The sequence below is a fragment of the Phyllobates terribilis genome, unplaced genomic scaffold (assembly GCF_046119375.1).
Source record: "Phyllobates terribilis strain yellow unplaced genomic scaffold, ASM4611937v1 Scaffold_27__1_contigs__length_16484149, whole genome shotgun sequence".
Taxonomy (NCBI): domain Eukaryota; kingdom Metazoa; phylum Chordata; class Amphibia; order Anura; family Dendrobatidae; genus Phyllobates; species Phyllobates terribilis.
Genome location: NW_027362787.1, coordinates 5,226,038 through 5,238,414, shown reverse-complemented (window position 1 = coordinate 5,238,414; position 12,377 = coordinate 5,226,038). Strand labels below are relative to the sequence as shown.

General features: G+C 45.2%; 9 non-coding genes across 9 annotated transcripts; all 9 read left to right on the top strand.

Moving 5' to 3' along the window:
* Nucleotides 1-536: 536 nt before the first annotated feature.
* On the top strand, nt 537-727 carry LOC141176919 (U2 spliceosomal RNA). The gene has a single exon (XR_012253562.1). It is a non-coding gene; the product is annotated as a U2 spliceosomal RNA (small nuclear RNA).
* A 1,115-nt stretch (nt 728-1,842) lies between these two features.
* On the top strand, nt 1,843-2,033 carry LOC141176907 (U2 spliceosomal RNA). The gene has a single exon (XR_012253551.1). It is a non-coding gene; the product is annotated as a U2 spliceosomal RNA (small nuclear RNA).
* Nucleotides 2,034-3,148: 1,115 nt separating this feature from the next.
* LOC141176895 (U2 spliceosomal RNA) lies at nt 3,149-3,339 on the top strand. Its single transcript, XR_012253540.1, has one exon. It is a non-coding gene; the product is annotated as a U2 spliceosomal RNA (small nuclear RNA).
* A 1,115-nt stretch (nt 3,340-4,454) lies between these two features.
* Nucleotides 4,455-4,645, top strand: LOC141176882 (U2 spliceosomal RNA). Its single transcript, XR_012253529.1, has one exon. It is a non-coding gene; the product is annotated as a U2 spliceosomal RNA (small nuclear RNA).
* Nucleotides 4,646-5,760: 1,115 nt separating this feature from the next.
* Nucleotides 5,761-5,951, top strand: LOC141176870 (U2 spliceosomal RNA). Its single transcript, XR_012253518.1, has one exon. It is a non-coding gene; the product is annotated as a U2 spliceosomal RNA (small nuclear RNA).
* A 1,115-nt stretch (nt 5,952-7,066) lies between these two features.
* On the top strand, nt 7,067-7,257 carry LOC141177406 (U2 spliceosomal RNA). Its single transcript, XR_012254003.1, has one exon. It is a non-coding gene; the product is annotated as a U2 spliceosomal RNA (small nuclear RNA).
* A 1,115-nt stretch (nt 7,258-8,372) lies between these two features.
* On the top strand, nt 8,373-8,563 carry LOC141176858 (U2 spliceosomal RNA). Its single transcript, XR_012253507.1, has one exon. It is a non-coding gene; the product is annotated as a U2 spliceosomal RNA (small nuclear RNA).
* A 1,115-nt stretch (nt 8,564-9,678) lies between these two features.
* On the top strand, nt 9,679-9,869 carry LOC141176846 (U2 spliceosomal RNA). The gene has a single exon (XR_012253496.1). It is a non-coding gene; the product is annotated as a U2 spliceosomal RNA (small nuclear RNA).
* A 1,115-nt stretch (nt 9,870-10,984) lies between these two features.
* On the top strand, nt 10,985-11,175 carry LOC141177333 (U2 spliceosomal RNA). The gene has a single exon (XR_012253937.1). It is a non-coding gene; the product is annotated as a U2 spliceosomal RNA (small nuclear RNA).
* The last annotated feature ends 1,202 nt before the right edge of the window (nt 11,176-12,377 follow it).

Here is a 12,377-nt window from a genome sequence, read left to right as displayed (position 1 = left end):
GTCTGTGGCATTCTGTTAAACTGTTGCTTATGGCGGTCTCTGTGAGCTTCTCAGCGACATTCAGCCAGCCAGGTATCCTGCCTGCAGTAGATGGAATGTGGCAATGAAACGCTGGCTGCGCGTGTCATAATAGGCTCTGAGCCTTTATATACCTGTGCACAGCAGCAGCCACCTTCAGTCTGCTGCTGGACAGCCAGCAGCAGCAGCAGCAGGAGAGGTATGTAATCAGGAGCCCTCCTGCTAAGGGTAGACAGCTGCTCGTTCCACCCCACCCCCCGCCTTAATTGGTTCTCCTCCCTTCCAACGGTGTTGAGGCGGGTGGGAACAGCAGGGGGTGAAGGTGCTGTGTTTAAAGAGGTGGAGTTATGCAGATCTAAAACGCGTGGATTGCAGCAGCAGCAAGCCGAAAAGTGCAGGCATGTAAGGGATCTAGAGGTTGACAACATGTCTTCTTAACGGGAGTCCAGGAGCTCATCTCCACAAATGGACTTTTCAGGATCCTTGGGTGGCTCCGTAGTTTGAAACCAATTCTGGTTATCGCTTCTCGGCCTTTTGGCTAAGATCAAGTGTAGTATCTGTTCTTATCAGTTTAATATCTGATACGTCCCCTATCTGGGGACCATATATTAAATGGATTTTTAGAACAGGGAGATGGAAAAAGAGCTTGCTCTGTCCACTCCACGCATTGACCTGGTATTGCAGTATCTCCAGGACCGGTGCACCCCTTCTTTAATGCAGTTTCTAAAATCAGAAAGAATTGAATTCAATGTTTTTTGTTCATTTTGCTTGTTTGTCGGATTTTGGGATGGACTCTTTGGCTTTGCTTTTCTTCTCCTCATTGGATTTTTCATGTTCAAAGTTGCAGAAGCCAGATTACAAGCTCATTTTGGTTCAACTTCAGCAACTGTGCATTGCATTGCCATGTAATGTGATGCAATGCTATCTTTCTAGCTCTCCCTTTTTACTTCCTTTTGGATAAACAGACATATTAGGCAAGCATTTTGGAGCTTTCACCTAAATAACTACAGGTGGTGAGATAAGCTGCACAATATAATTGACCTTTCAGTATATTGTTGCACACACACCATCTATTTAGCAAATGCCCTTGTTATCAACAGCAGCCTTTTAAACTCACCTGAGCTAACAGGTATGTGCGCTGGTTACTCTGCTGCGCTTAAAATTTCTTTTTTGGTTTGCTACAATGCCTTTTCTGAAACGTTGTCTCCTTCTGCTGGAACACTGACTTCTTTCATTTAATGCCTGCAGACTATAAAAGAGAACCCAACCCAAAAAGTTTGGTTGATTAGTCTGTGGCATTCTGTTAAACTGTTGCTTATGGCGGTCTCTGTGAGCTTCTCAGCGACATTCAGCCAGCCAGGTATCCTGCCTGCAGTAGATGGAATGTGGCAATGAAACGCTGGCTGCGCGTGTCATAATAGGCTCTGAGCCTTTATATACCTGTGCACAGCAGCAGCCACCTTCAGTCTGCTGCTGGACAGCCAACAGCAGCAGCAGCAGGAGAGGTATGTAATCAGGAGCCCTCCTGCTAAGGGTAGACAGCTGCTCGTTCCACCCCACCCCCCGCCTTAATTGGTTCTCCTCCCTTCCAATGGTGTTGAGGCGGGTGGGAACAGCAGGGGGTGAAGGTGCTGTGTTTAAAGAGGTGGAGTTATGCAGATCTAAAACGCGTGGATTGCAGCAGCAGCAAGCCGAAAAGTGCAGGCATGTAAGGGATCTAGAGGTTGACAACATGTCTTCTTAACGGGAGTCCAGGAGCTCATCTCCACAAATGGACTTTTCAGGATCCTTGGGTGGCTCCGTAGTTTGAAACCAATTCTGGTTATCGCTTCTCGGCCTTTTGGCTAAGATCAAGTGTAGTATCTGTTCTTATCAGTTTAATATCTGATACGTCCCCTATCTGGGGACCATATATTAAATGGATTTTTAGAACAGGGAGATGGAAAAAGAGCTTGCTCTGTCCACTCCACGCATTGACCTGGTATTGCAGTATCTCCAGGACCGGTGCACCCCTTCTTTAATGCAGTTTCTAAAATCAGAAAGAATTGAATTCAATGTTTTTTGTTCATTTTGCTTGTTTGTCGGATTTTGGGATGGACTCTTTGGCTTTGCTTTTCTTCTCCTCATTGGATTTTTCATGTTCAAAGTTGCAGAAGCCAGATTACAAGCTCATTTTGGTTCATCTTCAGCAACTGTGCATTGCATTGCCATGTAATGTGATGCAATGCTATCTTTCTAGCTCTCCCTTTTTACTTCCTTTTGGATAAACAGACATATTAGGCAAGCATTTTGGAGCTTTCACCTAAATAACTACAGGTGGTGAGATAAGCTGCACAATATAATTGACCTTTCAGTATATTGTTGCACACACACCATCTATTTAGCAAATGCCCTTGTTATCAACAGCAGCCTTTTAAACTCACCTGAGCTAACAGGTATGTGCGCTGGTTACTCTGCTGCGCTTAAAATTTCTTTTTTGGTTTGCTACAATGCCTTTTCTGAAACGTTGTCTCCTTCTGCTGGAACACTGACTTCTTTCATTTAATGCCTGCAGACTATAAAAGAGAACCCAACCCAAAAAGTTTGGTTGATTAGTCTGTGGCATTCTGTTAAACTGTTGCTTATGGCGGTCTCTGTGAGCTTCTCAGCGACATTCAGCCAGCCAGGTATCCTGCCTGCAGTAGATGGAATGTGGCAATGAAACGCTGGCTGCGCGTGTCATAATAGGCTCTGAGCCTTTATATACCTGTGCACAGCAGCAGCCACCTTCAGTCTGCTGCTGGACAGCCAGCAGCAGCAGCAGCAGGAGAGGTATGTAATCAGGAGCCCTCCTGCTAAGGGTAGACAGCTGCTCGTTCCACCCCACCCCCCGCCTTAATTGGTTCTCCTCCCTTCCAACGGTGTTGAGGCGGGTGGGAACAGCAGGGGGTGAAGGTGCTGTGTTTAAAGAGGTGGAGTTATGCAGATCTAAAACGCGTGGATTGCAGCAGCAGCAAGCCGAAAAGTGCAGGCATGTAAGGGATCTAGAGGTTGACAACATGTCTTCTTAACGGGAGTCCAGGAGCTCATCTCCACAAATGGACTTTTCAGGATCCTTGGGTGGCTCCGTAGTTTGAAACCAATTCTGGTTATCGCTTCTCGGCCTTTTGGCTAAGATCAAGTGTAGTATCTGTTCTTATCAGTTTAATATCTGATACGTCCCCTATCTGGGGACCATATATTAAATGGATTTTTAGAACAGGGAGATGGAAAAAGAGCTTGCTCTGTCCACTCCACGCATTGACCTGGTATTGCAGTATCTCCAGGACCGGTGCACCCCTTCTTTAATGCAGTTTCTAAAATCAGAAAGAATTGAATTCAATGTTTTTTGTTCATTTTGCTTGTTTGTCGGATTTTGGGATGGACTCTTTGGCTTTGCTTTTCTTCTCCTCATTGGATTTTTCATGTTCAAAGTTGCAGAAGCCAGATTACAAGCTCATTTTGGTTCAACTTCAGCAACTGTGCATTGCATTGCCATGTAATGTGATGCAATGCTATCTTTCTAGCTCTCCCTTTTTACTTCCTTTTGGATAAACAGACATATTAGGCAAGCATTTTGGAGCTTTCACCTAAATAACTACAGGTGGTGAGATAAGCTGCACAATATAATTGACCTTTCAGTATATTGTTGCACACACACCATCTATTTAGCAAATGCCCTTGTTATCAACAGCAGCCTTTTAAACTCACCTGAGCTAACAGGTATGTGCGCTGGTTACTCTGCTGCGCTTAAAATTTCTTTTTTGGTTTGCTACAATGCCTTTTCTGAAACGTTGTCTCCTTCTGCTGGAACACTGACTTCTTTCATTTAATGCCTGCAGACTATAAAAGAGAACCCAACCCAAAAAGTTTGGTTGATTAGTCTGTGGCATTCTGTTAAACTGTTGCTTATGGCGGTCTCTGTGAGCTTCTCAGCGACATTCAGCCAGCCAGGTATCCTGCCTGCAGTAGATGGAATGTGGCAATGAAACGCTGGCTGCGCGTGTCATAATAGGCTCTGAGCCTTTATATACCTGTGCACAGCAGCAGCCACCTTCAGTCTGCTGCTGGACAGCCAGCAGCAGCAGCAGCAGGAGAGGTATGTAATCAGGAGCCCTCCTGCTAAGGGTAGACAGCTGCTCGTTCCACCCCACCCCCCGCCTTAATTGGTTCTCCTCCCTTCCAACGGTGTTGAGGCGGGTGGGAACAGCAGGGGGTGAAGGTGCTGTGTTTAAAGAGGTGGAGTTATGCAGATCTAAAACGCGTGGATTGCAGCAGCAGCAAGCCGAAAAGTGCAGGCATGTAAGGGATCTAGAGGTTGACAACATGTCTTCTTAACGGGAGTCCAGGAGCTCATCTCCACAAATGGACTTTTCAGGATCCTTGGGTGGCTCCGTAGTTTGAAACCAATTCTGGTTATCGCTTCTCGGCCTTTTGGCTAAGATCAAGTGTAGTATCTGTTCTTATCAGTTTAATATCTGATACGTCCCCTATCTGGGGACCATATATTAAATGGATTTTTAGAACAGGGAGATGGAAAAAGAGCTTGCTCTGTCCACTCCACGCATTGACCTGGTATTGCAGTATCTCCAGGACCGGTGCACCCCTTCTTTAATGCAGTTTCTAAAATCAGAAAGAATTGAATTCAATGTTTTTTGTTCATTTTGCTTGTTTGTCGGATTTTGGGATGGACTCTTTGGCTTTGCTTTTCTTCTCCTCATTGGATTTTTCATGTTCAAAGTTGCAGAAGCCAGATTACAAGCTCATTTTGGTTCAACTTCAGCAACTGTGCATTGCATTGCCATGTAATGTGATGCAATGCTATCTTTCTAGCTCTCCCTTTTTACTTCCTTTTGGATAAACAGACATATTAGGCAAGCATTTTGGAGCTTTCACCTAAATAACTACAGGTGGTGAGATAAGCTGCACAATATAATTGACCTTTCAGTATATTGTTGCACACACACCATCTATTTAGCAAATGCCCTTGTTATCAACAGCAGCCTTTTAAACTCACCTGAGCTAACAGGTATGTGCGCTGGTTACTCTGCTGCGCTTAAAATTTCTTTTTTGGTTTGCTACAATGCCTTTTCTGAAACGTTGTCTCCTTCTGCTGGAACACTGACTTCTTTCATTTAATGCCTGCAGACTATAAAAGAGAACCCAACCCAAAAAGTTTGGTTGATTAGTCTGTGGCATTCTGTTAAACTGTTGCTTATGGCGGTCTCTGTGAGCTTCTCAGCGACATTCAGCCAGCCAGGTATCCTGCCTGCAGTAGATGGAATGTGGCAATGAAACGCTGGCTGCGCGTGTCATAATAGGCTCTGAGCCTTTATATACCTGTGCACAGCAGCAGCCACCTTCAGTCTGCTGCTGGACAGCCAGCAGCAGCAGCAGCAGGAGAGGTATGTAATCAGGAGCCCTCCTGCTAAGGGTAGACAGCTGCTCGTTCCACCCCACCCCCCGCCTTAATTGGTTCTCCTCCCTTCCAACGGTGTTGAGGCGGGTGGGAACAGCAGGGGGTGAAGGTGCTGTGTTTAAAGAGGTGGAGTTATGCAGATCTAAAACGCGTGGATTGCAGCAGCAGCAAGCCGAAAAGTGCAGGCATGTAAGGGATCTAGAGGTTGACAACATGTCTTCTTAACGGGAGTCCAGGAGCTCATCTCCACAAATGGACTTTTCAGGATCCTTGGGTGGCTCCGTAGTTTGAAACCAATTCTGGTTATCGCTTCTCGGCCTTTTGGCTAAGATCAAGTGTAGTATCTGTTCTTATCAGTTTAATATCTGATACGTCCCCTATCTGGGGACCATATATTAAATGGATTTTTAGAACAGGGAGATGGAAAAAGAGCTTGCTCTGTCCACTCCACGCATTGACCTGGTATTGCAGTATCTCCAGGACCGGTGCACCCCTTCTTTAATGCAGTTTCTAAAATCAGAAAGAATTGAATTCAATGTTTTTTGTTCATTTTGCTTGTTTGTCGGATTTTGGGATGGACTCTTTGGCTTTGCTTTTCTTCTCCTCATTGGATTTTTCATGTTCAAAGTTGCAGAAGCCAGATTACAAGCTCATTTTGGTTCAACTTCAGCAACTGTGCATTGCATTGCCATGTAATGTGATGCAATGCTATCTTTCTAGCTCTCCCTTTTTACTTCCTTTTGGATAAACAGACATATTAGGCAAGCATTTTGGAGCTTTCACCTAAATAACTACAGGTGGTGAGATAAGCTGCACAATATAATTGACCTTTCAGTATATTGTTGCACACACACCATCTATTTAGCAAATGCCCTTGTTATCAACAGCAGCCTTTTAAACTCACCTGAGCTAACAGGTATGTGCGCTGGTTACTCTGCTGCGCTTAAAATTTCTTTTTTGGTTTGCTACAATGCCTTTTCTGAAACGTTGTCTCCTTCTGCTGGAACACTGACTTCTTTCATTTAATGCCTGCAGACTATAAAAGAGAACCCAACCCAAAAAGTTTGGTTGATTAGTCTGTGGCATTCTGTTAAACTGTTGCTTATGGCGGTCTCTGTGAGCTTCTCAGCGACATTCAGCCAGCCAGGTATCCTGCCTGCAGTAGATGGAATGTGGCAATGGAACGCTGGCTGCGCGTGTCATAATAGGCTCTGAGCCTTTATATACCTGTGCACAGCAGCAGCCACCTTCAGTCTGCTGCTGGACAGCCAGCAGCAGCAGCAGCAGGAGAGGTATGTAATCAGGAGCCCTCCTGCTAAGGGTAGACAGCTGCTCGTTCCACCCCACCCCCCGCCTTAATTGGTTCTCCTCCCTTCCAACGGTGTTGAGGCGGGTGGGAACAGCAGGGGGTGAAGGTGCTGTGTTTAAAGAGGTGGAGTTATGCAGATCTAAAACGCGTGGATTGCAGCAGCAGCAAGCCAAAAAGTGCAGGAATGTAAGGGATCTACAGGTTGACAACATGTCTTCTTAACGGGAGTCCAGGAGCTCATCTCCACAAATGGACTTTTCAGGATCCTTGGGTGGCTCCGTAGTTTGAAACCAATTCTGGTTATCGCTTCTCGGCCTTTTGGCTAAGATCAAGTGTAGTATCTGTTCTTATCAGTTTAATATCTGATACGTCCCCTATCTGGGGACCATATATTAAATGGATTTTTAGAACAGGGAGATGGAAAAAGAGCTTGCTCTGTCCATTCCACGCATTGACCTGGTATTGCAGTATCTCCAGGACCGGTGCACCCCTTCTTTAATGCAGTTTCTAAAATCAGAAAGAATTGAATTCAATGTTTTTTGTTCATTTTGCTTGTTTGTCGGATTTTGGGATGGACTCTTTGGCTTTGCTTTTCTTCTCCTCATTGGATTTTTCATGTTCAAAGTTGCAGAAGCCAGATTACAAGCTCATTTTGGTTCAACTTCAGCAACTGTGCATTGCATTGCCACGTAATGTGATGCAATGCTATCTTTCTAGCTCTCCCTTTTTACTTCCTTTTGGATAAACAGACATATTAGGCAAGCATTTTGGAGCTTTCACCTAAATAACTACAGGTGGTGAGATAAGCTGCACAATATAATTGACCTTTCAGTATATTGTTGCACACACACCATCTATTTAGCAAATGCCCTTGTTATCAACAGCAGCCTTTTAAACTCACCTGAGCTAACAGGTATGTGCGCTGGTTACTCTGCTGCGCTTAAAATTTCTTTTTTGGTTTGCTACAATGCCTTTTCTGAAACGTTGTCTCCTTCTGCTGGAACACTGACTTCTTTCATTTAATGCCTGCAGACTATAAAAGAGAACCCAACCCAAAAAGTTTGGTTGATTAGTCTGTGGCATTCTGTTAAACTGTTGCTTATGGCGGTCTCTGTGAGCTTCTCAGCGACATTCAGCCAGCCAGGTATCCTGCCTGCAGTAGATGGAATGTGGCAATGAAACGCTGGCTGCGCGTGTCATAATAGGCTCTGAGCCTTTATATACCTGTGCACAGCAGCAGCCACCTTCAGTCTGCTGCTGGACAGCCAGCAGCAGCAGCAGCAGGAGAGGTATGTAATCAGGAGCCCTCCTGCTAAGGGTAGACAGCTGCTCGTTCCACCCCACCCCCCGCCTTAATTGGTTCTCCTCCCTTCCAACGGTGTTGAGGCGGGTGGGAACAGCAGGGGGTGAAGGTGCTGTGTTTAAAGAGGTGGAGTTATGCAGATCTAAAACGCGTGGATTGCAGCAGCAGCAAGCCGAAAAGTGCAGGCATGTAAGGGATCTAGAGGTTGACAACATGTCTTCTTAACGGGAGTCCAGGAGCTCATCTCCACAAATGGACTTTTCAGGATCCTTGGGTGGCTCCGTAGTTTGAAACCAATTCTGGTTATCGCTTCTCGGCCTTTTGGCTAAGATCAAGTGTAGTATCTGTTCTTATCAGTTTAATATCTGATACGTCCCCTATCTGGGGACCATATATTAAATGGATTTTTAGAACAGGGAGATGGAAAAAGAGCTTGCTCTGTCCACTCCACGCATTGACCTGGTATTGCAGTATCTCCAGGACCGGTGCACCCCTTCTTTAATGCAGTTTCTAAAATCAGAAAGAATTGAATTCAATGTTTTTTGTTCATTTTGCTTGTTTGTCGGATTTTGGGATGGACTCTTTGGCTTTGCTTTTCTTCTCCTCATTGGATTTTTCATGTTCAAAGTTGCAGAAGCCAGATTACAAGCTCATTTTGGTTCAACTTCAGCAACTGTGCATTGCATTGCCATGTAATGTGATGCAATGCTATCTTTCTAGCTCTCCCTTTTTACTTCCTTTTGGATAAACAGACATATTAGGCAAGCATTTTGGAGCTTTCACCTAAATAACTACAGGTGGTGAGATAAGCTGCACAATATAATTGACCTTTCAGTATATTGTTGCACACACACCATCTATTTAGCAAATGCCCTTGTTATCAACAGCAGCCTTTTAAACTCACCTGAGCTAACAGGTATGTGCGCTGGTTACTCTGCTGCGCTTAAAATTTCTTTTTTGGTTTGCTACAATGCCTTTTCTGAAACGTTGTCTCCTTCTGCTGGAACACTGACTTCTTTCATTTAATGCCTGCAGACTATAAAAGAGAACCCAACCCAAAAAGTTTGGTTGATTAGTCTGTGGCATTCTGTTAAACTGTTGCTTATGGCGGTCTCTGTGAGCTTCTCAGCGACATTCAGCCAGCCAGGTATCCTGCCTGCAGTAGATGGAATGTGGCAATGAAACGCTGGCTGCGCGTGTCATAATAGGCTCTGAGCCTTTATATACCTGTGCACAGCAGCAGCCACCTTCAGTCTGCTGCTGGACAGCCAGCAGCAGCAGCAGCAGGAGAGGTATGTAATCAGGAGCCCTCCTGCTAAGGGTAGACAGCTGCTCGTTCCACCCCACCCCCCGCCTTAATTGGTTCTCCTCCCTTCCAACGGTGTTGAGGCGGGTGGGAACAGCAGGGGGTGAAGGTGCTGTGTTTAAAGAGGTGGAGTTATGCAGATCTAAAACGCGTGGATTGCAGCAGCAGCAAGCCGAAAAGTGCAGGCATGTAAGGGATCTAGAGGTTGACAACATGTCTTCTTAACGGGAGTCCAGGAGCTCATCTCCACAAATGGACTTTTCAGGATCCTTGGGTGGCTCCGTAGTTTGAAACCAATTCTGGTTATCGCTTCTCGGCCTTTTGGCTAAGATCAAGTGTAGTATCTGTTCTTATCAGTTTAATATCTGATACGTCCCCTATCTGGGGACCATATATTAAATGGATTTTTAGAACAGGGAGATGGAAAAAGAGCTTGCTCTGTCCACTCCACGCATTGACCTGGTATTGCAGTATCTCCAGGACCGGTGCACCCCTTCTTTAATGCAGTTTCTAAAATCAGAAAGAATTGAATTCAATGTTTTTTGTTCATTTTGCTTGTTTGTCGGATTTTGGGATGGACTCTTTGGCTTTGCTTTTCTTCTCCTCATTGGATTTTTCATGTTCAAAGTTGCAGAAGCCAGATTACAAGCTCATTTTGGTTCAACTTCAGCAACTGTGCATTGCATTGCCATGTAATGTGATGCAATGCTATCTTTCTAGCTCTCCCTTTTTACTTCCTTTTGGATAAACAGACATATTAGGCAAGCATTTTGGAGCTTTCACCTAAATAACTACAGGTGGTGAGATAAGCTGCACAATATAATTGACCTTTCAGTATATTGTTGCACACACACCATCTATTTAGCAAATGCCCTTGTTATCAACAGCAGCCTTTTAAACTCACCTGAGCTAACAGGTATGTGCGCTGGTTACTCTGCTGCGCTTAAAATTTCTTTTTTGGTTTGCTACAATGCCTTTTCTGAAACGTTGTCTCCTTCTGCTGGAACACTGACTTCTTTCATTTAATGCCTGCAGACTATAAAAGAGAACCCAACCCAAAAAGTTTGGTTGATTAGTCTGTGGCATTCTGTTAAACTGTTGCTTATGGCGGTCTCTGTGAGCTTCTCAGCGACATTCAGCCAGCCAGGTATCCTGCCTGCAGTAGATGGAATGTGGCAATGGAACGCTGGCTGCGCGTGTCATAATAGGCTCTGAGCCTTTATATACCTGTGCACAGCAGCAGCCACCTTCAGTCTGCTGCTGGACAGCCAGCAGCAGCAGCAGCAGGAGAGGTATGTAATCAGGAGCCCTCCTGCTAAGGGTAGACAGCTGCTCGTTCCACCCCACCCCCCGCCTTAATTGGTTCTCCTCCCTTCCAACGGTGTTGAGGCGGGTGGGAACAGCAGGGGGTGAAGGTGCTGTGTTTAAAGAGGTGGAGTTATGCAGATCTAAAACGCGTGGATTGCAGCAGCAGCAAGCCAAAAAGTGCAGGAATGTAAGGGATCTACAGGTTGACAACATGTCTTCTTAACGGGAGTCCAGGAGCTCATCTCCACAAATGGACTTTTCAGGATCCTTGGGTGGCTCCGTAGTTTGAAACCAATTCTGGTTATCGCTTCTCGGCCTTTTGGCTAAGATCAAGTGTAGTATCTGTTCTTATCAGTTTAATATCTGATACGTCCCCTATCTGGGGACCATATATTAAATGGATTTTTAGAACAGGGAGATGGAAAAAGAGCTTGCTCTGTCCATTCCACGCATTGACCTGGTATTGCAGTATCTCCAGGACCAGTGCACCCCTTCTTTAATGCAGTTTCTAAAATCAGAAAGAATTGAATTCAATGTTTTTTGTTCATTTTGCTTGTTTGTCGGATTTTGGGATGGACTCTTTGGCTTTGCTTTTCTTCTCCTCATTGGATTTTTCATGTTCAAAGTTGCAGAAGCCAGATTACAAGCTCATTTTGGTTCAACTTCAGCAACTGTGCATTGCATTGCCACGTAATGTGATGCAATACTATCTTTCTAGCTCTCCCTTTTTACTTCCTTTTGGATAAACAGACATATTAGGCAAGCATTTTGGAGCTTTCACCTAAATAACTACAGGTGGTGAGATAAGCTGCACAATATAATTGACCTTTCAGTATATTGTTGCACACACACCATCTATTTAGCAAATGCCCTTGTTATCAACAGCAGCCTTTTAAACTCACCTGAGCTAACAGGTATGTGCGCTGGTTACTCTGCTGCGCTTAAAATTTCTTTTTTGGTTTGCTACAATGCCTTTTCTGAAACGTTGTCTCCTTCTGCTGGAACACTGACTTCTTTCATTTAATGCCTGCAGACTATAAAAGAGAACCCAACCCAAAAAGTTTGGTTGATTAGTCTGTGGCATTCTGTTAAACTGTTGCTTATGGCGGTCTCTGTGAGCTTCTCAGCGACATTCAGCCAGCCAGGTATCCTGCCTGCAGTAGATGGAATGTGGCAATGGAACGCTGGCTGCGCGTGTCATAATAGGCTCTGAGCCTTTATATACCTGTGCACAGCAGCAGCCACCTTCAGTCTGCTGCTGGACAGCCAGCAGCAGCAGCAGCAGGAGAGGTATGTAATCAAGAGCCCTCCTGCTAATGGTAGACAGCTGCTCGTTCCACCCCACCCCCCGCCTTAATTGGTTCTCCTCCCTTCCAACGGTGTTGAGGCGGGTGGGAACAGCAGGGGGTGAAGGTGCTGTGTTTAAAGAGGTGGAGTTATGCAGATCTAAAACGCGTGGATTGCAGCAGCAGCAAGCCGAAAAGTGCAGGCATGTAAGGGATCTAGAGGTTGACAACATGTCTTCTTAACGGGAGTCCAGGAGCTCATCTCCACAAATGGACTTTTCAGGATCCTTGGGTGGCTCCGTAGTTTGAAACCAATTCTGGTTATCGCTTCTCGGCCTTTTGGCTAAGATCAAGTGCTTTATTGCAGGAGATTGTGGTTGAAGGGCACTCGGGTACCCCTCTCCTTGACC